At 38.3% G+C, this 19,014-nt stretch overlaps 1 protein-coding gene across 1 annotated transcript in view; it reads left to right on the top strand.

Annotated features, from left to right (window-relative positions):
- The window catches only part of Ush2a (usherin), an 828,188-nt gene that overhangs the window by 82,445 nt on the left and 726,729 nt on the right, over positions 1–19,014 (top strand). The gene's annotated exons all lie outside the window — the stretch shown is intronic.

Here is a 19,014-nt window from a genome sequence, read left to right as displayed (position 1 = left end):
ATATATATATATATATATATATATATATATTCAGGGCTGGAGAGCTGGCTCAGCAGTTAAGAGCAGTGACTGCTCTTGCAGAGGACTCGGATTCTATTCCCAGCACCCACATGGTGGCTACCAACCATCCTTAACTCTAGTTCCAAGGGGAATTTGATGCCCTCTTTTGACCTCCATGGCATTGCATGACACGGATGCCATCACAAACATGCAGGCAATACACTCATACACATAAAATAAGAATAATAAATAATATATATACATTTAGGTGCATGAGTATTTTTCCTGCATGTATGTAAATCCAGTACATGCCTGTAATGCCCTCAGAGGCCAGAGGTAGCATTGGATCCCCTGGAATTATGAACAGATTTTCGTTACCATTTGGGTGCTGGAAACTGAATTTTGGTCATCTGAAAGAGCAGCCAGTGCTCTTTACCAATGAACCAGCTCTCTAGCCTCAAGGCCTGTAACTTAAGCACACTGGCAAAGACCATTGTGGATACCACATGTTCATGTCCTTTCACAGTCAATATAATGAAACCTCTATTATGACTGATTTTAAAAATAAGGGCTGAGGAGATAACTCAGTCAGTAAAGTGCTTGTTACCTAAGTATGGACACTTGGGATTGGATCCCCAGTACCCATGTAAAAAACACCCATGCATGCTGGCCCGAATCTGTAGCCCTAATCTATGATGGCAGAGACAGGTGAGTACCTGGAGTTCCTTGGCCATTCAGTCTAGCTGAATCAATGAACTGCAGGTTTGGCGAGACACCAGGTCTCCAAAACGTAGGTGGAAATTGACTGAAGACAATCCCAAATACCAGTTTCTGCCCTCCACCCCTTCACACACACGTGGACAAAAATTAGAGCTCAAGTAAGTTATGATAAATTTTTCTCTATTCATCCTTTGGATTTTTTAACATAAAACATCATTAAATTACAACATTTTATAGAAGCTGAGGCCCTATACCACTGTGTAGTACACTGAATTTGGTCTAGTCATACCTCCCACACTTACTAGACCATCTAGATTAGGAAGATAGCCTAGCACTATATACAGAAATAGAAATTGAAAAGAAAATCATCTTGGGCTGGAGAGATGGCTCAGTGGTTAAGAGCACTGACTGTCCTTGCACAGGCCCTGGGTTCAATTCCCAGCACCCACATGGTGGCTAACAACCATCTGTAACTCCAGTTCCAGGGGATCCAATGCCCTACATGGATACATCTACCTACATGTAAGCAATACACTCATACACATTAATAAAAATAAATAAAATGTTTAAAAAAGGAAAGACAATTATCTTGAAATAGCTAACACAGTGGCCTTCAGAACACCTAGATGTTAAATAGAAACATTATGTTATATAATGCGTGTTCATTATAATAAAATCAAAGGACATGGAATTCTGTGAAATTGAATGTAGGTCTACATTTTCATCACCAGAGACACAATTTAACTTTTTATACTCTTCAAGATTTCTATTTCATACATTCATAATTATGGTTACTAACATAATATTTTTCCAAAAAGGAAAATGTAATACACATGCTTTCTTTGAGCCCTCTAAAAATAGATGGTCCCCCTCTGAATACTAAGACTCACATTTGTCATCAACATACCTTTTCAGTTAAGTGTACTTGTTTGTTAAATGCCACAGTGTAGCTGTAACAGAGTTAATGAACAAGTTTCTATAATGAATATTCAGATTATTTCTAATGCTTTTATATCATCAGGAAGATATTTGATAGAAAATACCTTATCTATACAGACAGTATTATTCAGATTCATAATCTATATATAGTTGAGCAATTATAGCACTATATAGTGTCTTGAAAATCACTTTGTTGTCAGTCTGACCAGATTCAAATATGATCACTACTTTCTAACTATGTGACCAGGTGAGACATCTTAATACCTCAATATTGCTCCAACTATAAGATGATGATGATGGTGGTGATGATGATGATAGTGATGATGATACTACCTTACAGTACTATTGTGAGGATCAATGAGGCAATGTCATATAAAGTATTATTGAGTCTCAGGCATCTCAGTGTAGTAGATAACTGGTCCTTATTTGTCAAATGAGCGAATGCAGTTCTAAGCACTATTCACTTATATACCTAACCATGTTAGTAAATAATGCTATTATTGATGTCGTTATAATCATTTTCAAAAGCTAAGTCCATGGAAGTTGAAGGCTGAGTTGAAGTATATGGCCACCTTGTATTTTCATACATAGCAGAAAGGTTGCTATGCTACACAGCAGACTACTTTCAGAGAGGCTGTGAACACTTACAACTTTACTAAAAATACAGACAAGGTCTTCCTGCTTCAAACACTAACCTTGTAAGCTGTTCATTTTTCTATACTTGCCATTCCTGTAAGGATTCTATGTGAGAAACATTGTTGGATATTGATATAGAGCCAGTTAGCCATTGAGGAAGGGGATTAATTTCCATTTTTCTTGATTATTTGGATTTCATGTGTGGATTCCTTATTTACATTATGTATCCATAGCTATATCATGCAATCTCTTATTTATTTGGAAAACTATCAACATTTACATGAATATTATGATGCTTACATTTTTCCAGTTTCTTAGATGGTCTGCTAACTTTTGTTTCAAACATTTCAAACAAATATTTGGAATGCTTATTCATGTTAAATATTCATGCAAGATAGAATGTAAATGTTAGAGAATGTTAGAGGTGTAATAATGAGTTTTTTGTTGTGTACAGATTTATTTTTATTATTAATTACGTGTATGTGTGTGTCTGTGTGAAGATATGTACCTGTGAGTGTGGGTGCCCTCAGAGGCCAGAAGAGAGCATCAGATCCCAGGATCTGGAATTATAGGTGGTTGTGAATGACTTGGCTTGGAGCTGGGAGCTGTATTCACCCATGGAAACCTCATGTGAAAATGGATGTAGACCATTTCCAATATCTCAAAGTGCATCTCCTGGTAAACACCAACTGTGACAGGATCATGTTCCATGTGGATATCAGCACAGAACAGTGTCAGGACACAGCTTGGTCACTGCAGATGTGTGCTGACACTTACGGAACTATTATGCAGACACACAGTGAGCACTAATCTTCCTGCTGTTCAGAGCTGTCCCTATGGGATTTAGCTCTGTTTTATGCAGTTGTATCTTTAGCTTTAGAAAATGCTTCTAAATATCTTTCACAAGAGGACATTCCAAGGAGTACTGTATGGTTTTGTGGCATTTTCACATCTTTTTCAACATCCATTCCCTTGGTACTGCCAAATGTTACAGTTCTTTGTCCTGGTGGCATGTGGTGCCTTTTCTGATGATGAATGAAACTGAGAAATTTTCATGTGTTTGCTTACCACAAAAATGCACCTTTCTATGAAGCACCTATTCAAGAGGGAGTCTTTGGTCAATTTTTAATGGGGTAGTTTGTCTTTTTTTATTAATGTGTAGGAGGTCTTTTAATAGTTTGAATATGAGTCTTGATGGATACTTGATTGGCAAACATTATGTTCCAGGAGATGGTTTAGAGTTTCATTCTCTTAATGATATAGTTTGATAAACAGTATGTCCCCATTTCAGTAAAACCAAACCCACAAATTCTTCTTTGGTACTTTATTTTATGCTCTGTGTTTTTAGTCAGTGTTCCTGGCGTGTTCTGATGTCATGGATTTATTATATTTTATTTTAGAAGCTTTATTATGTCTTCAAAGTAAGTCTGTGTTCTATTTACAATGGATATTTGAATGTAAGACAATGGCAAGGCCGAGCTTCATCTTGGTCGTTTCTACCACTCTGCTGTGGTACGTTCTCAAAAAACCTACAAGACTACCTACATTAGGACAGTTCCATTTCTGGACTCCGTTCTGGTAGGGACCTGTTGCACTTGGGTCAGAGCATTTAGTTTCAATTATTGTGACTTCATTTGTGTTTTAATGTCTTTCAGTGCACGTTTACCAATTTTCTTTTTTCTTTCATGATTGTCTTACCTATATTTGAACTTCAAAAATTGTTTTCCCATTTTTGCTTAATATTTACTGAGATTCAGATCATTAACTTTTGGGCTGGAGAGATGGCTGCAGACTTAAGAGCACCTTCTGTTCCTTCAGAAGGCGTGAGCTTGGTTCCTAGCACCTGTGTCAGGTTCCTCATGACCACCCGTAAGTTATGCTCCAGAAATCTGATACTCCTACCTGGGTACTCACACACACCCGGCTGACTCTCACAGACACACACACACACACACACACACACACACACACACACCACCCCAGTCCAGTCCAGCATTTTGGAGATCCTAATGATGAACTTTATCCTTTTCTCACATAGCCCAGGCTAGCCTCCAACTCCAACAAAGACTCCTGCTTCCACCTCCTGACTGCTGGGATGACAGGCCTGTGCTACCAGGCCTGGTTTCTGTGATGCTGGCGATGAGCCCAAAGACTCTGTGCGTGCTAGGTCAACACTCTACCCACTAAAGCACAGGAAGGTGCTTTGAAGCAAGATAACATAAAGGGTACAATATTAGCCCCAACATAGAACCGATCCCTAGTCACTTTAACTTGCCATCCCTAAACAAGCGGTCTTGCTGACTCTCACAGACACACACACACACACACACACACACACACACACACACGAATAAAAATAAATCTTTAAGTCATTAAGTTGATTTTAATAAAATGAACATTTCAAAAACAAATCCTCTAACCTGTGAAAATAATCCTCTGTCATGCAGCAATAGCTTTCATTTTCTATGTAGAGCATTTGTATTTGTTAAACTTTAGTACATATTTTTTGAAATTTGTTTTTAGTTTGCTTTTTAAAAAGAGCATTTTTAGGTTTACAGAAAAACTAGGTGGAAAGTGTACAATTCTTTTCACTTTTGGCCTCATTTGTGCGCACCCACCTGTTATCAGCACCCCCTCTAGAGGGGGCCATTCGGTATATTTGATGAACCTACACGGTTACCTCAGCGTACCGTATCATAACTCACTCTCGATCTTGAGCACTTCAGCATCCACTGTCGTTTCGTTGCCCCATCCAGGGACAAAGCTAAGGGTTATCCATATCCCTTGAACCCTAGCTCTGCTAACCACTGATCTTGTCACTATCTCCATAGTTTTCCCTTTCCAGGATGCCATATCATTGGAATCACACACTCCATGCTGCTGGACTCTTCCCCCATTTGAGTATTTCCTGAATCACACACATTTAGGTTTTCTTCAAGTTTTTCATGGCTTGATAGCTCATTTATTCTTAGTACTGAATGAAATCCCATCTTATGGACATACCACAGTTTATGCATCCTCTCACCTTCTGACGAGCATTTCTGTTGCCTCCAAGTTTTGGCAATTATAAATGAATCTGCCACAAACAAGTATGGGGGTGAAATGTAAGGTTTCAATTTCCTTGGTAAATATTGTAAGTACTCGACCTTTTGGTAAGATATGTTTTATGTAAAATGTCAGATTATCTTCCTCTAAAACCAGTGACTTAGCTTAGTGGAAAAAGGTTCTTACTGCTAGCTTGAGAGCCTGAGATCAATTCCACATGATAGAAGGAGAGAACTGACTCCTGGAAGCTTTCCTTTCTCTCTCTGTCTCTTTCTCTCTGTAATTAAATAAATAAATAGATACGATTAAAGAATAAAATTATGCACAAAATGGATTTTTTTTTCTTTTTGAGACAGGGTCTCCTGTAGCCCCAGCTGTCCTGGAACTCACTATGTAGACCAGGCTGGCGTCGAACTCACAAAGATCCGCCTGCCTCTGTCTCCCAAGTGCTGTCATTAAAGGTGTGCACCACCATGCCCGGCCAAAAATGGAATGCTTTTTAACATATATGAATATACTGCATAATGTTTAAAAGGCTTGAATATGTATGTGTACACATACCTAACACAGAGTTTCATGCACTTATCATTTCTTTGTGGTGAGAAATTTTAAAATCTTCTGTTCTACAGAACTTGTAGACATATCCATTGCATCATTAACGGGGTTCACCCTCCTGTCTGATCACATACCAGGTCTCGCTAGATCACCCTGTAATAGAGCGCTCATGGACCAGCCTGTCCCCATCCTTTGCCATCCTGCATACTCCTCTCCCTGGTCTCTGTGGGCCCCTATTCTACTCCCAACTTCTATGAGGTCAACATTTTTAGATTCCATAAATGAGTACGACCTGGTAGCTCCTGACATTTTCTGTTTGGCTTTCTTCACTCAACATACCTATCTCGTTCCATTCATTTTGTTACAAATAACAGGAGTTTCACTGTCTTTTTAGATGGCTGAATAATGTTCCGTTACATATACATACCACACTTTTTTCTCCATCAGATGATGTATACTTTGGTTATCTCTCTTTCTTAGCTAATTTTAAAAGTGCCATCTTGAACATAGGATGCAGATGACTCTGCAGCATGATAGCATCTTTTCCTTTGGATGTATATGCCAATAAATAGTCCACTGCTAGAGCACATGGCAAGTAATTGTAATGTTTTGAGGAACCTTCAGTCTGCTTTCCATAATGTCTGAACTAATGTATATTTTAACTAAGAGCGTGTAAGTGTTCCCCTTTTTCCACATCCTTACCAACACTTATGATCACTAGTCTTCTGGATTCTGCTGTGATCGGGGACAACTCATTGTACTTTTGATGTGCATTTCCCTTAGCGTTAACAATGTTGAACTTTACTTCTACATCTATTTCCCATTTTTATTAGGGTGGTTGTTTTACAATCCAGGATTTGGACTCCCTTAAATATTCTGCATATTAACTCCTTATCAAAAGAAAAAAATCATAAATATTTTCTCCCATCCTGTAGGTTGTCTTTGAATTTTGTCTCTTGATTACTTTTCTTTGCAACAATAATTTTGTTTGATATAATAACATTTGTCTCATTTTATTTATTTATTTTCCTGTGCTCTGAAGTCTGATTCACAATGCCCTAAAAATAACGAATAAATGTTCAAGTTCTGGTATCCAGCAGACAATATTGAGTCCAATCCAGTGGTGTATTCCTCTGATCAAAAATATGTATTCTCTTATAGCAATTTTCAGTCTATTAAATGGCATTTTAATGTTATATACAAGGTTGTTATAAGAATTTTATGAGATAATGTATATTAGGCTATATTGCCTATTGTGACTTGTGATATAGTATAAATGTGTGATAAATTATAAATGAATTTGAGACCAGTCTGGGACATAGAATGAAACAGTATCAAGTCTCCTCTGACCCCTCTCACAAATACCCAGTAAACTGCAATTGTCATTATCTTCGAACATACATTATCTTACTATGAATTAATGAGTTGAAGACTCTTTACAATGATTGTTATATATAATAAAAGGTAAAAGAAAGTTGATACTAAACTCACTTTATGTCTTTTAGTAACCAACTAAGCCCCGTTAGTGCTGTCTCTATATGCATTCATAGGCAGCTATCTACTGGATTTTGGACAACCTACCAATGGCTACACCCTCGCCCAAAGACAGTGACGGTTCCTCCTTTAGGACTCGTCAAGAACCATTAGCTTCTCATCTAGGCGTAGGGCATCAGGACCCTCTCTGCCATCCATGCAGAGGGTCTGAGTCTCTTGATGTTCTAGAGGTTTTGTGTTGGCAACCACAGTTACTGTGAGTGCATGTGAGTGTAACCACGTCATGCCCAGAGGCCTTCGCAGCTCCCCTTCCATATTCAGGCTTTTACATTCTTTCCATCCATCTTCAAGATGTTCCCTGATGTTCTAGATGTCCCTCTGGGGCTGAGCACTCATAGCCCCTTAGTCTCAGCATTTTCAACAGTTAAGAGTCTCTGCATTGACCACTACCCTCTGTAAATCAGAAGCTTCTCTGGCCAAGGTTGAAAGCAGCACATCATGACTATATATAGAAGGGAGTCTAACCACAGACCACTTAGCATCAATATGTTCTCCCCTAGGGCCTATGGCTTCCCTGGGAATGGTTTTCACCATGTTTACAAAACCAGGAGCAGAGCAAACTATCTCCCATGGAGCAGACCTCAAATCTAATCAAGAGAGCAGCTGGTTACCCGCCTCCCCCCACACAAACAAATAATAAAGTTGAGAGGGAGATGGGGGACATGTTGAGGTGGGGCTGGGGTGAGCTGGAGGAAGGGAGCAGAGATGGGCATGACCAAGATGCATATATGCATGTATGCAGTTATCAAGATGCATTGTGTACATGCATGCAATTATCAAGATGCATTGTACGCATGTGTGCAATTATCAAAAAAATGAAAAATATGGAGATCATCGCTTGAATTTGTATGTACTCTCAGATCAAACAAAACATGACGAAAAGTAATTAAGTAACCTGCATATTTAGAAACTTGGTTTCAGTAATTATCCTGAAAACATTTTGAAGTAATGCAGAAAATTTGAATAGCACATTTAAATCTTGTAGAGATGATTTTGATAGTCACTCTCCATTATTATTTCTAAAAGGCTTTCCTTGTACTAAATGTTTCAAAAACTATTTAGTAGTGTCTTAAGTGTGTGCACTTTGCTCTGCAGGGTTAAAAGGTCTTGGCCCTTCTACTTCAGTGTACTAAATTTTACTAGAGGTTGAATTGATGCTTCAAAAGGACATTGTGGACAAAAAAAATAATAGTTACTTTTAAACTGTGTGATGGAAATAAAGATAACTGGAAAATGGTTTCTTACAAACATTTAGCTTTTATTGCCTTTTTTATTCACATTCTGGGTACCTAGGAGCTGAGAGGAAGAAAGCATATTCCAAAATAATTCCAATCCTTACTCCATCAGCCTATAGGTGTAGTGGTATCTACTGTATCTTTTCTCTAATTAGAGATGGCATGTAGTCTGGCTCATTACTTCTGCCTAATGAGCCAGGCTCCCTGCCACCTCTCTAATCAGAAAAGAGATAGGTACAGAGTGTTCTTAGGGACTTGCGATAAATCATTCTCTTTCTCTCGCTTACATCATTTTTTTAATCAAAAAATTAAGTTACTGTCTTCAATAGTTTTGTCTATATCCAAGATGGTTTGGTTCAAAGGAGCAACTGTTCTAGAAATGTCTGCAGCTAATTAAAGGTGCTCTCATGCAGCACCAGGCCAAACATGTCTGCTTTGTAGAGACACTGCATCAGACACAGGCCTGTCCAATGCTGGCCTACACATCATGATGCATCTTTCCTAGCCTCCTACGGCTTATTGAACTTGGTTGTTTTTCTCTTTGTGTATCCAGAAAGTAATGACTTTCTGGATTAGTGGCTGCTATATTTTCTTGACTCTTATCTGAAGCTGACATAAATTGTTCCAATGACATGTTTAGGAAATTATTCAGGGAGGAAAGGAATGATAATCCAAACCTGAAGAGGCAGAGACAGGAAGATGTCGGGTTTGCTGGCTAGCCTGCCTAGCCAACTTGGTGAGCTTCAGGCCAGAGAGAGAACCTGCCTCAACAAAAAAATGTTGGGCAGTATCAGAGGCCAGACAGCTGAGGTTGTCCTCTGGCCTGTACATGCATGAACACACATATGCAAACACATATATCAACACCCACATACATGTAAACATATACATGTACACAGGGGAATAAGATAATTGGTGTGTAGAGCAGTTGATTTAAGGATAAATTGATCACACTTCATTGTATGACAGTTATCTAACAATACTTTCAGGATACAGGGTCAGTTATGTCATGAAAGAGGTGTTAAGTATGTGCTATACAGGCCTACTGAATAAGAACTGTTCATTACAGTTCAATGGGAAATATGTAATCATGAGTTTATGGAGGAATGTGAAGGCCAATGTTTTATAATCTTATAATTTGATACTTTCTAGAATGATTTTATGTCTATAACATGTAAGTTAAATATTGAGACATCTGACTAATTAATTGAAAAACTAAGCTTCACAGAATGCCCATCATTTTGTACTTTGGTCAGGAATTAAATAAAAAAGATAATCCCAGTGTGGGAAGGAGTTGGGGAAGCCTGGCAAACTATCAAGAGAAAAATGTGAATGTTACTCAATCACAAAATAGTAATTTAAGACATTATCACAAGAATCTGATTAGACAAGGATTTGAATATGTTCAGAAAAACGTTCACCACTGAGTGCAAGTGGACAAGAATTAGAATATTTAAACATTCAAAAGGACATTGATTAGACAAATAGAATTCACACCCATAACGGAGTAGCATACACTATTAGCAGAAAAGGAACCTTTCCCAGTGTAGAGTCATGGCAAGGAATGAATATATGTATATATTCATATATATTTCCTCATGCAAAACCCAAGAGTGTGTTGACTAACCTCTAATATCTGAGTCACTGGACCACATATATTTAAACATCTTTATAAACATTTGTCAAAGCATTTTTACAAATAATGCTAATAAATAACATTGCTTTCGGAGTAGAATTTAAGTGACTGACATCCTCATTGTTTTTTCTTACCTGCTTGCACTTATCCTTGGTGACCTCTCTCTACACTTTAAGAGCAGTTTTAAATTTTGGACAAAATGAGAAATAGGGGGCTAGAGAGGTAGATCAGCGGTTAAGATCAGTGGCTGCTCTTACTGAGGACCCGGGTTCGATTCCCAGCACCCACACGGTGGCTAACAACTGTCTATAACTCCATTTCCAGGGGATCTGAGGCCCTCTTCTGACCTCCTTGGGCATTGCAGGACCTGCATGCGCTTACATACCCATAGGCAATGCACTCATACACATAAAAATAGAAGCACTTCATAGAATAAGTCCCACAAATAAATTTCAGCCCCAGAAGCCTAATGTTTGTAGTATAGAAGGAAGTCTTGGGAATTTTGCTGATTTAACTTTTGTAATGGGCATGTGGGTTTGAGAAACAATTCTCTGGATATTTAACTCTTTGAACAAATACATTCTGATTGCCAAAATAATTAGTGGGTAAGAAGTTCTGAGCCTTAGAATCAGACAGATTGGGATTTGATTTTAAGCTCTGATTCTTAAAAGCTAAGTGACTTTGGCAAAGAATTGAACCTCTCAATCCAATTTCCTAATGTGTTCCCTCTTTTGTAAGATGTATTCTGTATACACATTTTTCAGGATGATTGATCATGAAGGTTATAAATACTGAGTACTTGGCTCGTGTTAGCTATTTGATGAAATTTTGCTATCATAAATATAATTTAGGTGTTTTTTGTTCATTAACTTTGTGAAAAGTCTTTTAAACTAGTAGTCATAAGTATTGTTGTCTTAATGTCAAACTTAAAATTAATTCATAACAAGGATATATTAGGTATTTCCAAAATGCTCTGTTTTGTCTAGGAAACTCCATAAAATTATTTCCCTCTCTTATTAAACACATGCCCTTTTATACTCCTGAGTCTCCTGAAAATCACTCAAACCACTTGGAATTGCTTTTTGCTCAGTCCACAGAACTTCCTTTTATGTTTCTTAAAGTATAACCTGTCAAATTATGTTCTCTGAGCATCTCTAAGGCCTTCCTTTGGCTTTTACCTTTTTAGAATATTTAGTTCTTCAACTATGGTGCTTTCAATATATTGATTTCATTGTCTCCTAGCCTCCTTTGGCTTTGTAAAAAGTCAGCTGTCATTCACATGCTCTGATGTAACGTGGATTGTTCACCTTGTTTGCTTTTAAGATCTTTTTGTTGTGTCGTTAGTTTGACTAGGATGTGACAACACCTGGATTTAGTTGCCTTTATTCTATTCAAATCATAAGTCTCAGGTTTTCATTCCTTTTGGAAGTTCTCAGTATCTATCTCTAACACTCCCTTCCTAAAGCAGACGTGGTGGTTCATTCCTAGTGTCCATACATTTAGGAAGCTGAGACAGCGGACTGTGAACTTGAACCTAGCCTCACTACTGACAAGGTCCTATAAAACCTTTCTCTTTCCTCTCTTCTCTCCCCGCCCCCCCCGGCTGCTTTATTTTTTTAAGATTCTAATTATATTTTTATTATACCGCTAGATTTTCCAAAAGAGTTTTGGTAAGTTTTTACTCCCCCACACTTTTCTAGTATTTCTGTAGCATATGTTGTTAACTCTTGTTGAATTTGTTTAAGATTGTTATTATTCTCTGTAGGTTGCAATCCAGTCACTCCAGAACAAGCGTCCTTTGCAAATCCTGCTCTTCATTTTCAGTATTCCAGTGGATGATCTTTTGGGCAGGATCATCTCTTTGCTCAGATTCTAGAACCTGTGCACACTTACTCTCTACTATTTCACCAGATCTTTTAGCATTTGTATAATAGATACTTTCAGATTATTTCTGGTCCTGTCATCATTTCCTTCTTTCTTGGGTTTATAATGGGCCTCTGTCTTAAACTTTTCATCATATGACAGGAATTTTCTACAAATGAATGAATGGAAGAGTTGAAAGGAAGGAATAATTACCGCTGTCAAAAAGAAGCAGGGCTCATCCTGTATAAAGCAGAAGGGGCGTTGGAGAGGTGGCCCAGCGATGGTTAAGATCATTAACTGCTCTTGCAGAGGACCCAGTTTGAGGCCCGGCACCCACATGACCCCAACAACTGTAACTCCAGTTCCTGGAGATCCCAAGGCTTCCTCTGACCTCCACACGCATTGCACGACATGGGTGTACAGACACATATGCAGGCAATACAAATAATAAATAAAATATTTTTTTAAAAAGAGAATAAAGGAAGGATAGACGCAGTTTCAATATAATTTGAAGTTGAATGCTACACTGGCTTCATTTGACTTTCCAAAACTATTTAGCATACTGCTGGTTCTTGATAGTTGAGATGAAGATACAGGCTCACTTGGGCTTGGAACTGTCGCCTGTCATTCCAGCCTACAAGGAATGTTTTTCTTCTTTCGTTGATTCCTTTGCTTGTCAACTTCCTGTTCGGTTAAAACAAGACTTGGGTCTCTTCTCACTTAGGAAAGAAAGGCTTGAAGCATGTTGAGTTTAATTCAAGATTCTTTAGGATTTCTACTTTCCAATGGCTTCTCAAAAATGACATTTTCTCCTTTTCTGGGTTGATATGTTTACAGTAAACTGTTAAAATTTGCATTTAAAACACAGGTAGAAGTCAAACTGTCATTATATTTTCTACCATGTATCTCTTTCTTTTCACTGACATACCATGTTTAACTCTGTAATTGTCTAGATCTTCCTAGCTATAGTTAGTCTGTGGCTCCCTGGAAAAACATAGTACCTTTGGATTGGCCCCAAAGATTATTTTATAAAAGTCATGCAGTGAACATATAATAAACCTGTCTTATTTTTTCCTACAAATTTTGATAAGAATGAATATTTTTCTTCTTTTTTATTTTTATTTTGATTTTTTGATTTTTCCAGACAGCCAGGGTCTCCTTGTAGCCTCTGCTGGTCTGAAACTCGCTATTGAGACCAGACTAGCTGCGATCGCATAGAGATCCACCTGCCTCTGCCTCCTGAGTGCTGGGAATAAAGGCTTACACCACCATGCCTGGCTATATATATAATTTACTATTTTTATTTTATATGTATGAGTGTATTGCCTGCATGTATGTGAGTGCACCTGTGTCATGCAATGTCGTGGAGGTCAGAAGAGGGCTTCAGATTCCCCTGGAACTGGAGTTAAGGATGGCTGGTAGTCACCATCTGAGAGCTGGGAATTGAACCCGGGTCTTCTCCAAGAGCAGTCAGTGCTCTTAACTGCTGAGCCATCGCTCCAGGCCCCCATGCCTGGCTTTTTGAGATTGAGTATTATCTTTGCCTTTTAAACTTTGTATCTGTTTTCCTTGGGTTGCCTGGAATCTGATTGCCAATGTTTAGGATTGAAAGTGCTTATGTAACAGATACAGAGTGACCTCTGAGTGAGTAGTGGTCACGTGAATTTTCTCAGCATCATCTTCATCTCTCAAAGGCTCCAGGCTCTCTCTTGAGAGGAACACTTTTAGAAAGCATGAATTTGAGTTCTCTATTCAACTGGTCTGTGAGTCTGTTTTAAGACAATCACATGATATTTTGGTCATTATAGCAGTATAATTTAAAATCAAATATTGTGATATTTCACATTTATTTCTTTTTGCTTAGGATTATATTGGCTAGTCAGGGAATTTTTTTGCTTCTATATGAATTTTAAGTTGTTTTTTTTACTCATTCTGTGAAGAGAAACTTGGTAATCTAAACAGAATTTAATAAACCTGAAGGTGACCATTTGTATATAATTATTTAACAAGATCAATTCTTCTGTACATAGGGAGCCTGTCCATTTGGTAGTTCCCTCCCCATCTCCCCCATGCCCCTCAGGGTTTTACAATCTTCATTTCAGAGGAGTTTTTTTTTAACTTCCTAAGGATTGTTTTCTTTTTGAACCTATTGTAAAGGAATTAATTTCCTAAAGTATTTCTTAATGTTTATTATTGTTATATAAAAGGGTACTGGTTTTGTATGTTAGTTTTGTATGCTGCTTTTATCTGCATTGCTTATCAACTCTTACAGTTCTTGGGTAAAGTCTTTAGATTCTTTTAAATATTAGAAGTCTGAAAATAAGGATAATTTAGTGCCTTTCCCCCCCCATTTTTATCACTTTCATTTCTTTCTCTTGCCTTATTGCTTTGGCTAAAGTTTCAGGCATCAACAAGTGCAAGGAGTGTGGACATTCTTGCCTCATTTTAGATTTAGAAAAAAATGCTTCCAGGTTTTCCCAATTCACTATGCTTTGGAGTTTGAGTTTGTTGTAATAGCTTTTGCTACGCTGAGGGTTTTGTTTTATTTTGTTTTCTATACCAAGTTACTTCAAGGATTTATCAAAAAGTGATATTGAATTTTGTCAACTGCTTTTTATGTATATGTTGAGATGATCACATGAGGTGTATGAGATAGTCATATCAAATGTGTATCTATGAGATGTCATGATTCACTTTTGATACACTTACTTCCTGTGTCACCTTTATTCATTTGTGTATGTTGAACAACCCTTGCCTTCCTGATGTGAAACCAAGCTGATCATGGTGTATGTTCTTTACAATGGGGTATTGAATTATGCAGTAGTATTTAGTAATTTAGGTTTTTAGTTAATTTTAAATATTTTATTATTTTTACTTTATGTACATGTGTGTGTTTCATGCATGTATGTAAGTGCACCCGTGTTGTGCAATGCCCATGGAGGTCAGAAGAGGGTGTTAGATCCCCTGGAATTGGAGTTACAGTTGTTAGCCAGTATGTGGGTGCTGGGAATCGAACCTGCATCCTCTGAAAGAACAGCCAGTGCTCTTAACTACTGAGCCTTATCTCCAGCCCCTAGTTATGTTTTATTAATGCTTCAACTATAAGTTTTCCTATTTCCCAGGCTTTAAAGTTGCCGTTACTCTAGTGGGATTGCATTGGCTGGTGAGTTGCCATTCTTCTCCTTGTCTTCATCATTCTTTCTTCTGTCCTCCTGGTATTTCAACGCTAATGACATGAGGATACTCTCTTCTGGTCATGTCTGCTTGGGAGTCTGGATGCTGCCTCTTGTTCCTAGATGTCCACATTTTCCCAGATGATGTGCGGATGTCACTCTTATTATTCCAGTGACTAAATTCTATATGCCTTTAGTCTGAACTTTTCCCCTTCTCCACACCAGAAATATGTAAGATTGTTCTTTGAATAATGTCCCAGAAATTTTATACATTGTTTTCCTAATATTTTTTACCAAATCCCCAAAGCTCCAACTCATCAATACAATCTTCCATGCTTTTTTAACCTATGCCTCATTATTGATCTCCTTGTTCATTGCTTTATTTCCTCCTTCAGTTTGTTGAATTGTCTTTATTTTCCTGGAATTCATTGATCTATATGAAAGTGATCCTTTAGAGTTCTTTTCCAGCATATCATCCACTTCAAAATCTTTAGAGTCGATTGCTAGAGAATTTCAAAGTTCTGTGGTATCCATAGGCCTTTAAACTTTATTATCTGTCTGTATCGAGACTAATTTGGGGGCACGGATACCCTTTCCACCTCCACTTGAGAGCCTGTTTAGGGAGCAGCCTTCCCTTGAAGATGTGACCTGTGATATTATTACTGTGAAGTGTTAAATACATTTATAGTTGAGCTTGTCACATAGCTTCTCTGTTACTTCATCAGTAGTGGTTACTGTGTTTTGATCCAGTGCATTCTCTTCCAAGCCTGGGTATTCTGAATTGTCTATAAGAGTGGGGTTCCTTTAGTAGATTAGGTAGTAAATATTGAAAACCATGGGATATGTGTCTGTGATTGCTTTTGTCAGATAATATACCATCTGAAAGGGTGTGTGCAAGCAGCTAATGCTGTAGCCTCTTGGAAGTGTGTTTTCCATTCTGATTGTTTCTTTGATGATGCTTTGGGCCTGAGCATCCCAGAGTAGGATTCATCCTCTCTCTAGCTGTGAAGCTTGGTCATGGGCTAGATTTTTTTCTTTTTATCTCTTCTGTTCTTTGAGGCAGACCATTTGTGGAAGTTCAGAGGGGAGGGGACTCTGCATAGGAGGGCACATTGACTTTTATCTGGGCAGAGTGTGAACATCACAGCGTCTACTCAACACTCAAGGTGTTCTTGAGTCCCTTTCCAGCACAGAGGAGGTGGGGACAGAGGAGCAGAAGTTCTGGATCATCTTCAGCTACATAGAATGTTTGAGGCAAGAAAGTAAAGATATGGAAGGACAGGGGCGAAGAGAGCAGGGGAATGGGTAGGGGGTTAATTGTTAGAATGACTAAAAGAGAGGAAAAGGAACAAAAGGCAAATATAAAATAAAAAGAAAAATATGTGTTGAAGAAAAGAAAAAAATGGACAACTAGACCTATCTCCAAGTCATTGAGCAAATAAAAGGAAAATAAGTCATGGTTTAGGAGAACAGAAAGTAAAGGAATGCAGGAAAAGAAAGGGTGAAAAAGTTCTGTGAGTGTCTGGGTCCCAGGCACGTTGGGGCAACAAACTTTGCTGCATGGAGGGGATGAGAGAGACAGAGACAGAGACAGAGGTGGGGGGCTGGGAGGGAGAGCAACAGAAGTTCTCAGCAAGCCCAAGAGAACTGCCTCTCTGTGCCTCCTTGTGCTGGGATTACTGGTATGATCACCACACGTGATATTTTCATATGGATTCTGGGGTTCGAACTCAGGTCCTCGTGCTGATGCAGCTAGTGCTTTATGGAGTGAGCCATCTCCTCAGCTTCTGCACTTGTCAGTGAACTTCCTCCTGTGATGCTCTGTTGGATCCACAATATACTGCCAGGATGATGCACCTGCCAGGATGATGTACCTGCTGGGATGATGTGGCACTACTTGGCTCTGAGTTCCAGGGAAAACTTCAGTTTCCCAAAGCAGAAAGCATGACCCTCTCAGATGGCTCGCCGTCCCACTGTGCTTCTGCCTTCCACTTGAGGCAGACAGCATCCTTCTGATGTCTCAGCACAGTCCTGAGATCAGACTAAATTAGTCTGCCTTGATGTTCTGTTTCTCTGCAATTTGGTGCTCTGCATCCTCTTGCTTTCCCTTACTAGTGGTCCCCCCTTCCGTAGCACCACTGAGACACCTCTGGCCGAGGACTTTTGCCCTCTGTTCTCAAAATCAATGTCTAGGGTGCTCTCCAAGTTTCTGCTAATCAATACAACTCCATAGTCACAGCTAAGGAACTGCTTTCTGACTGGTTTCCAATCCCAGCTGTGAAAAGGGTGGAAAGTGCTGCCTGTGTCTACCACCTTGGCACTTCCCGACCCAACCCAGTTCATATATGTATTTGAAGATTTATCTGTATTTGACTTGATATGCATGTGTGTGTGCTTGAGTTTATGTATGTGTAGCACAGGTGTGCAGATGCCTGCAGAGACCATAAGAGGGTGTATGATTCCCTGGAACTGGAGTTATAGGCAGTTGTAAGCAACCTTTTCCAAATACTGGGAGCTGAGCATGGGTCCTCTGCAAGAGCACTAAGTGTTCTTAATGGCTGAGCCATTCCTGTAGCCTCCCTTCCCCTGCCCAGTTAATATATTTTTATCTATTGAAGAAATTCTTTCTTATTCTGGTATAATAAGTATACTCTGCTATTTTTTCCTGAAATAAATTTTTGTGCTGTGGGTGATGTAGAGATTGAATTTTGATTGATTTTATTGGCACATATTTGTGCCTTTGATTTTTGTTGAATATCCATGAATGTCTTGATGATTATAAAGGCACCTTGATCTTCAGCTCTGGTTCTACGGTGGTGCACTTCCTGTTTATTTCAGAGGTCAAATTAATCAACCTCAACTAAAGCGATAGCGTTTGATTACATGTTTCTGTCTCAGTGTGTATTCTTGTTCTCATATTTCTGACTACTCTTCAAATGACAGTTCTTAGGTCTTGTTTCCCCAAATGCATTTTAGGATCACCTTTCATGACAATATCTAATGAAACTTTTTGTTTTGTATAAGTGTATGTGTACAATTTAAATTGCTATTATATTGAATTTCACAACTTTAGTCGTGGTATATGATTCTATTTAGACCCTCATTTTTTAGAAGATTTAATTCTATTTTTAATTATTTATATTTTATTGGGGGGTATGTGCATGTAGTTCCAGTTGCCTGGAATAAGACCAAATAATGTATTTACTGCAGTTTAGTTTTTTTTATCTTGCTATGTTTTGTGATTTTAAAATGTAGTTTTTTTTTGTTTTTGTTTTTTTTTAATTTGGGGACATGGTCTCGGTTTATAATGCAGGCTGGGCTGGAAATCCTTGTGTAGGGCAGGCTGAACTCACAGCCCCAGCAAGCTTCCTGCCTCTACTTCTTAAATTCTAGGATGAGCCATCATGCCCAGCTAAGAGTTCTAACATTGTTGAAAAGAGTCAACAGAACACATACCTTCAACCCACTATTACTTTAGTGGAAAAGACTTTAAATTTTGTCAGTAAATAATAGAAATTCTGTGTCACCTTAAACAATTTCCCAATTGTTAGGGGTTTGCATTCACATATGAAGTTTATATAAAGTTTCAAAGTGTGACAGATTTAATTTGTTGATATCTGATAATTTCATTTATGATTAAAATGAGATGATGTATATG

This window comes from Nannospalax galili, unplaced genomic scaffold, assembly GCF_000622305.1.
Source record: "Nannospalax galili isolate Female #2095 unplaced genomic scaffold, S.galili_v1.0 scaffold657, whole genome shotgun sequence".
Classification (NCBI taxonomy): Eukaryota; Metazoa; Chordata; class Mammalia; order Rodentia; family Spalacidae; genus Nannospalax; species Nannospalax galili.
Note: the sequence above shows the minus strand (reverse complement) of the source record. Positions and strands in the feature narration are given on the sequence as shown.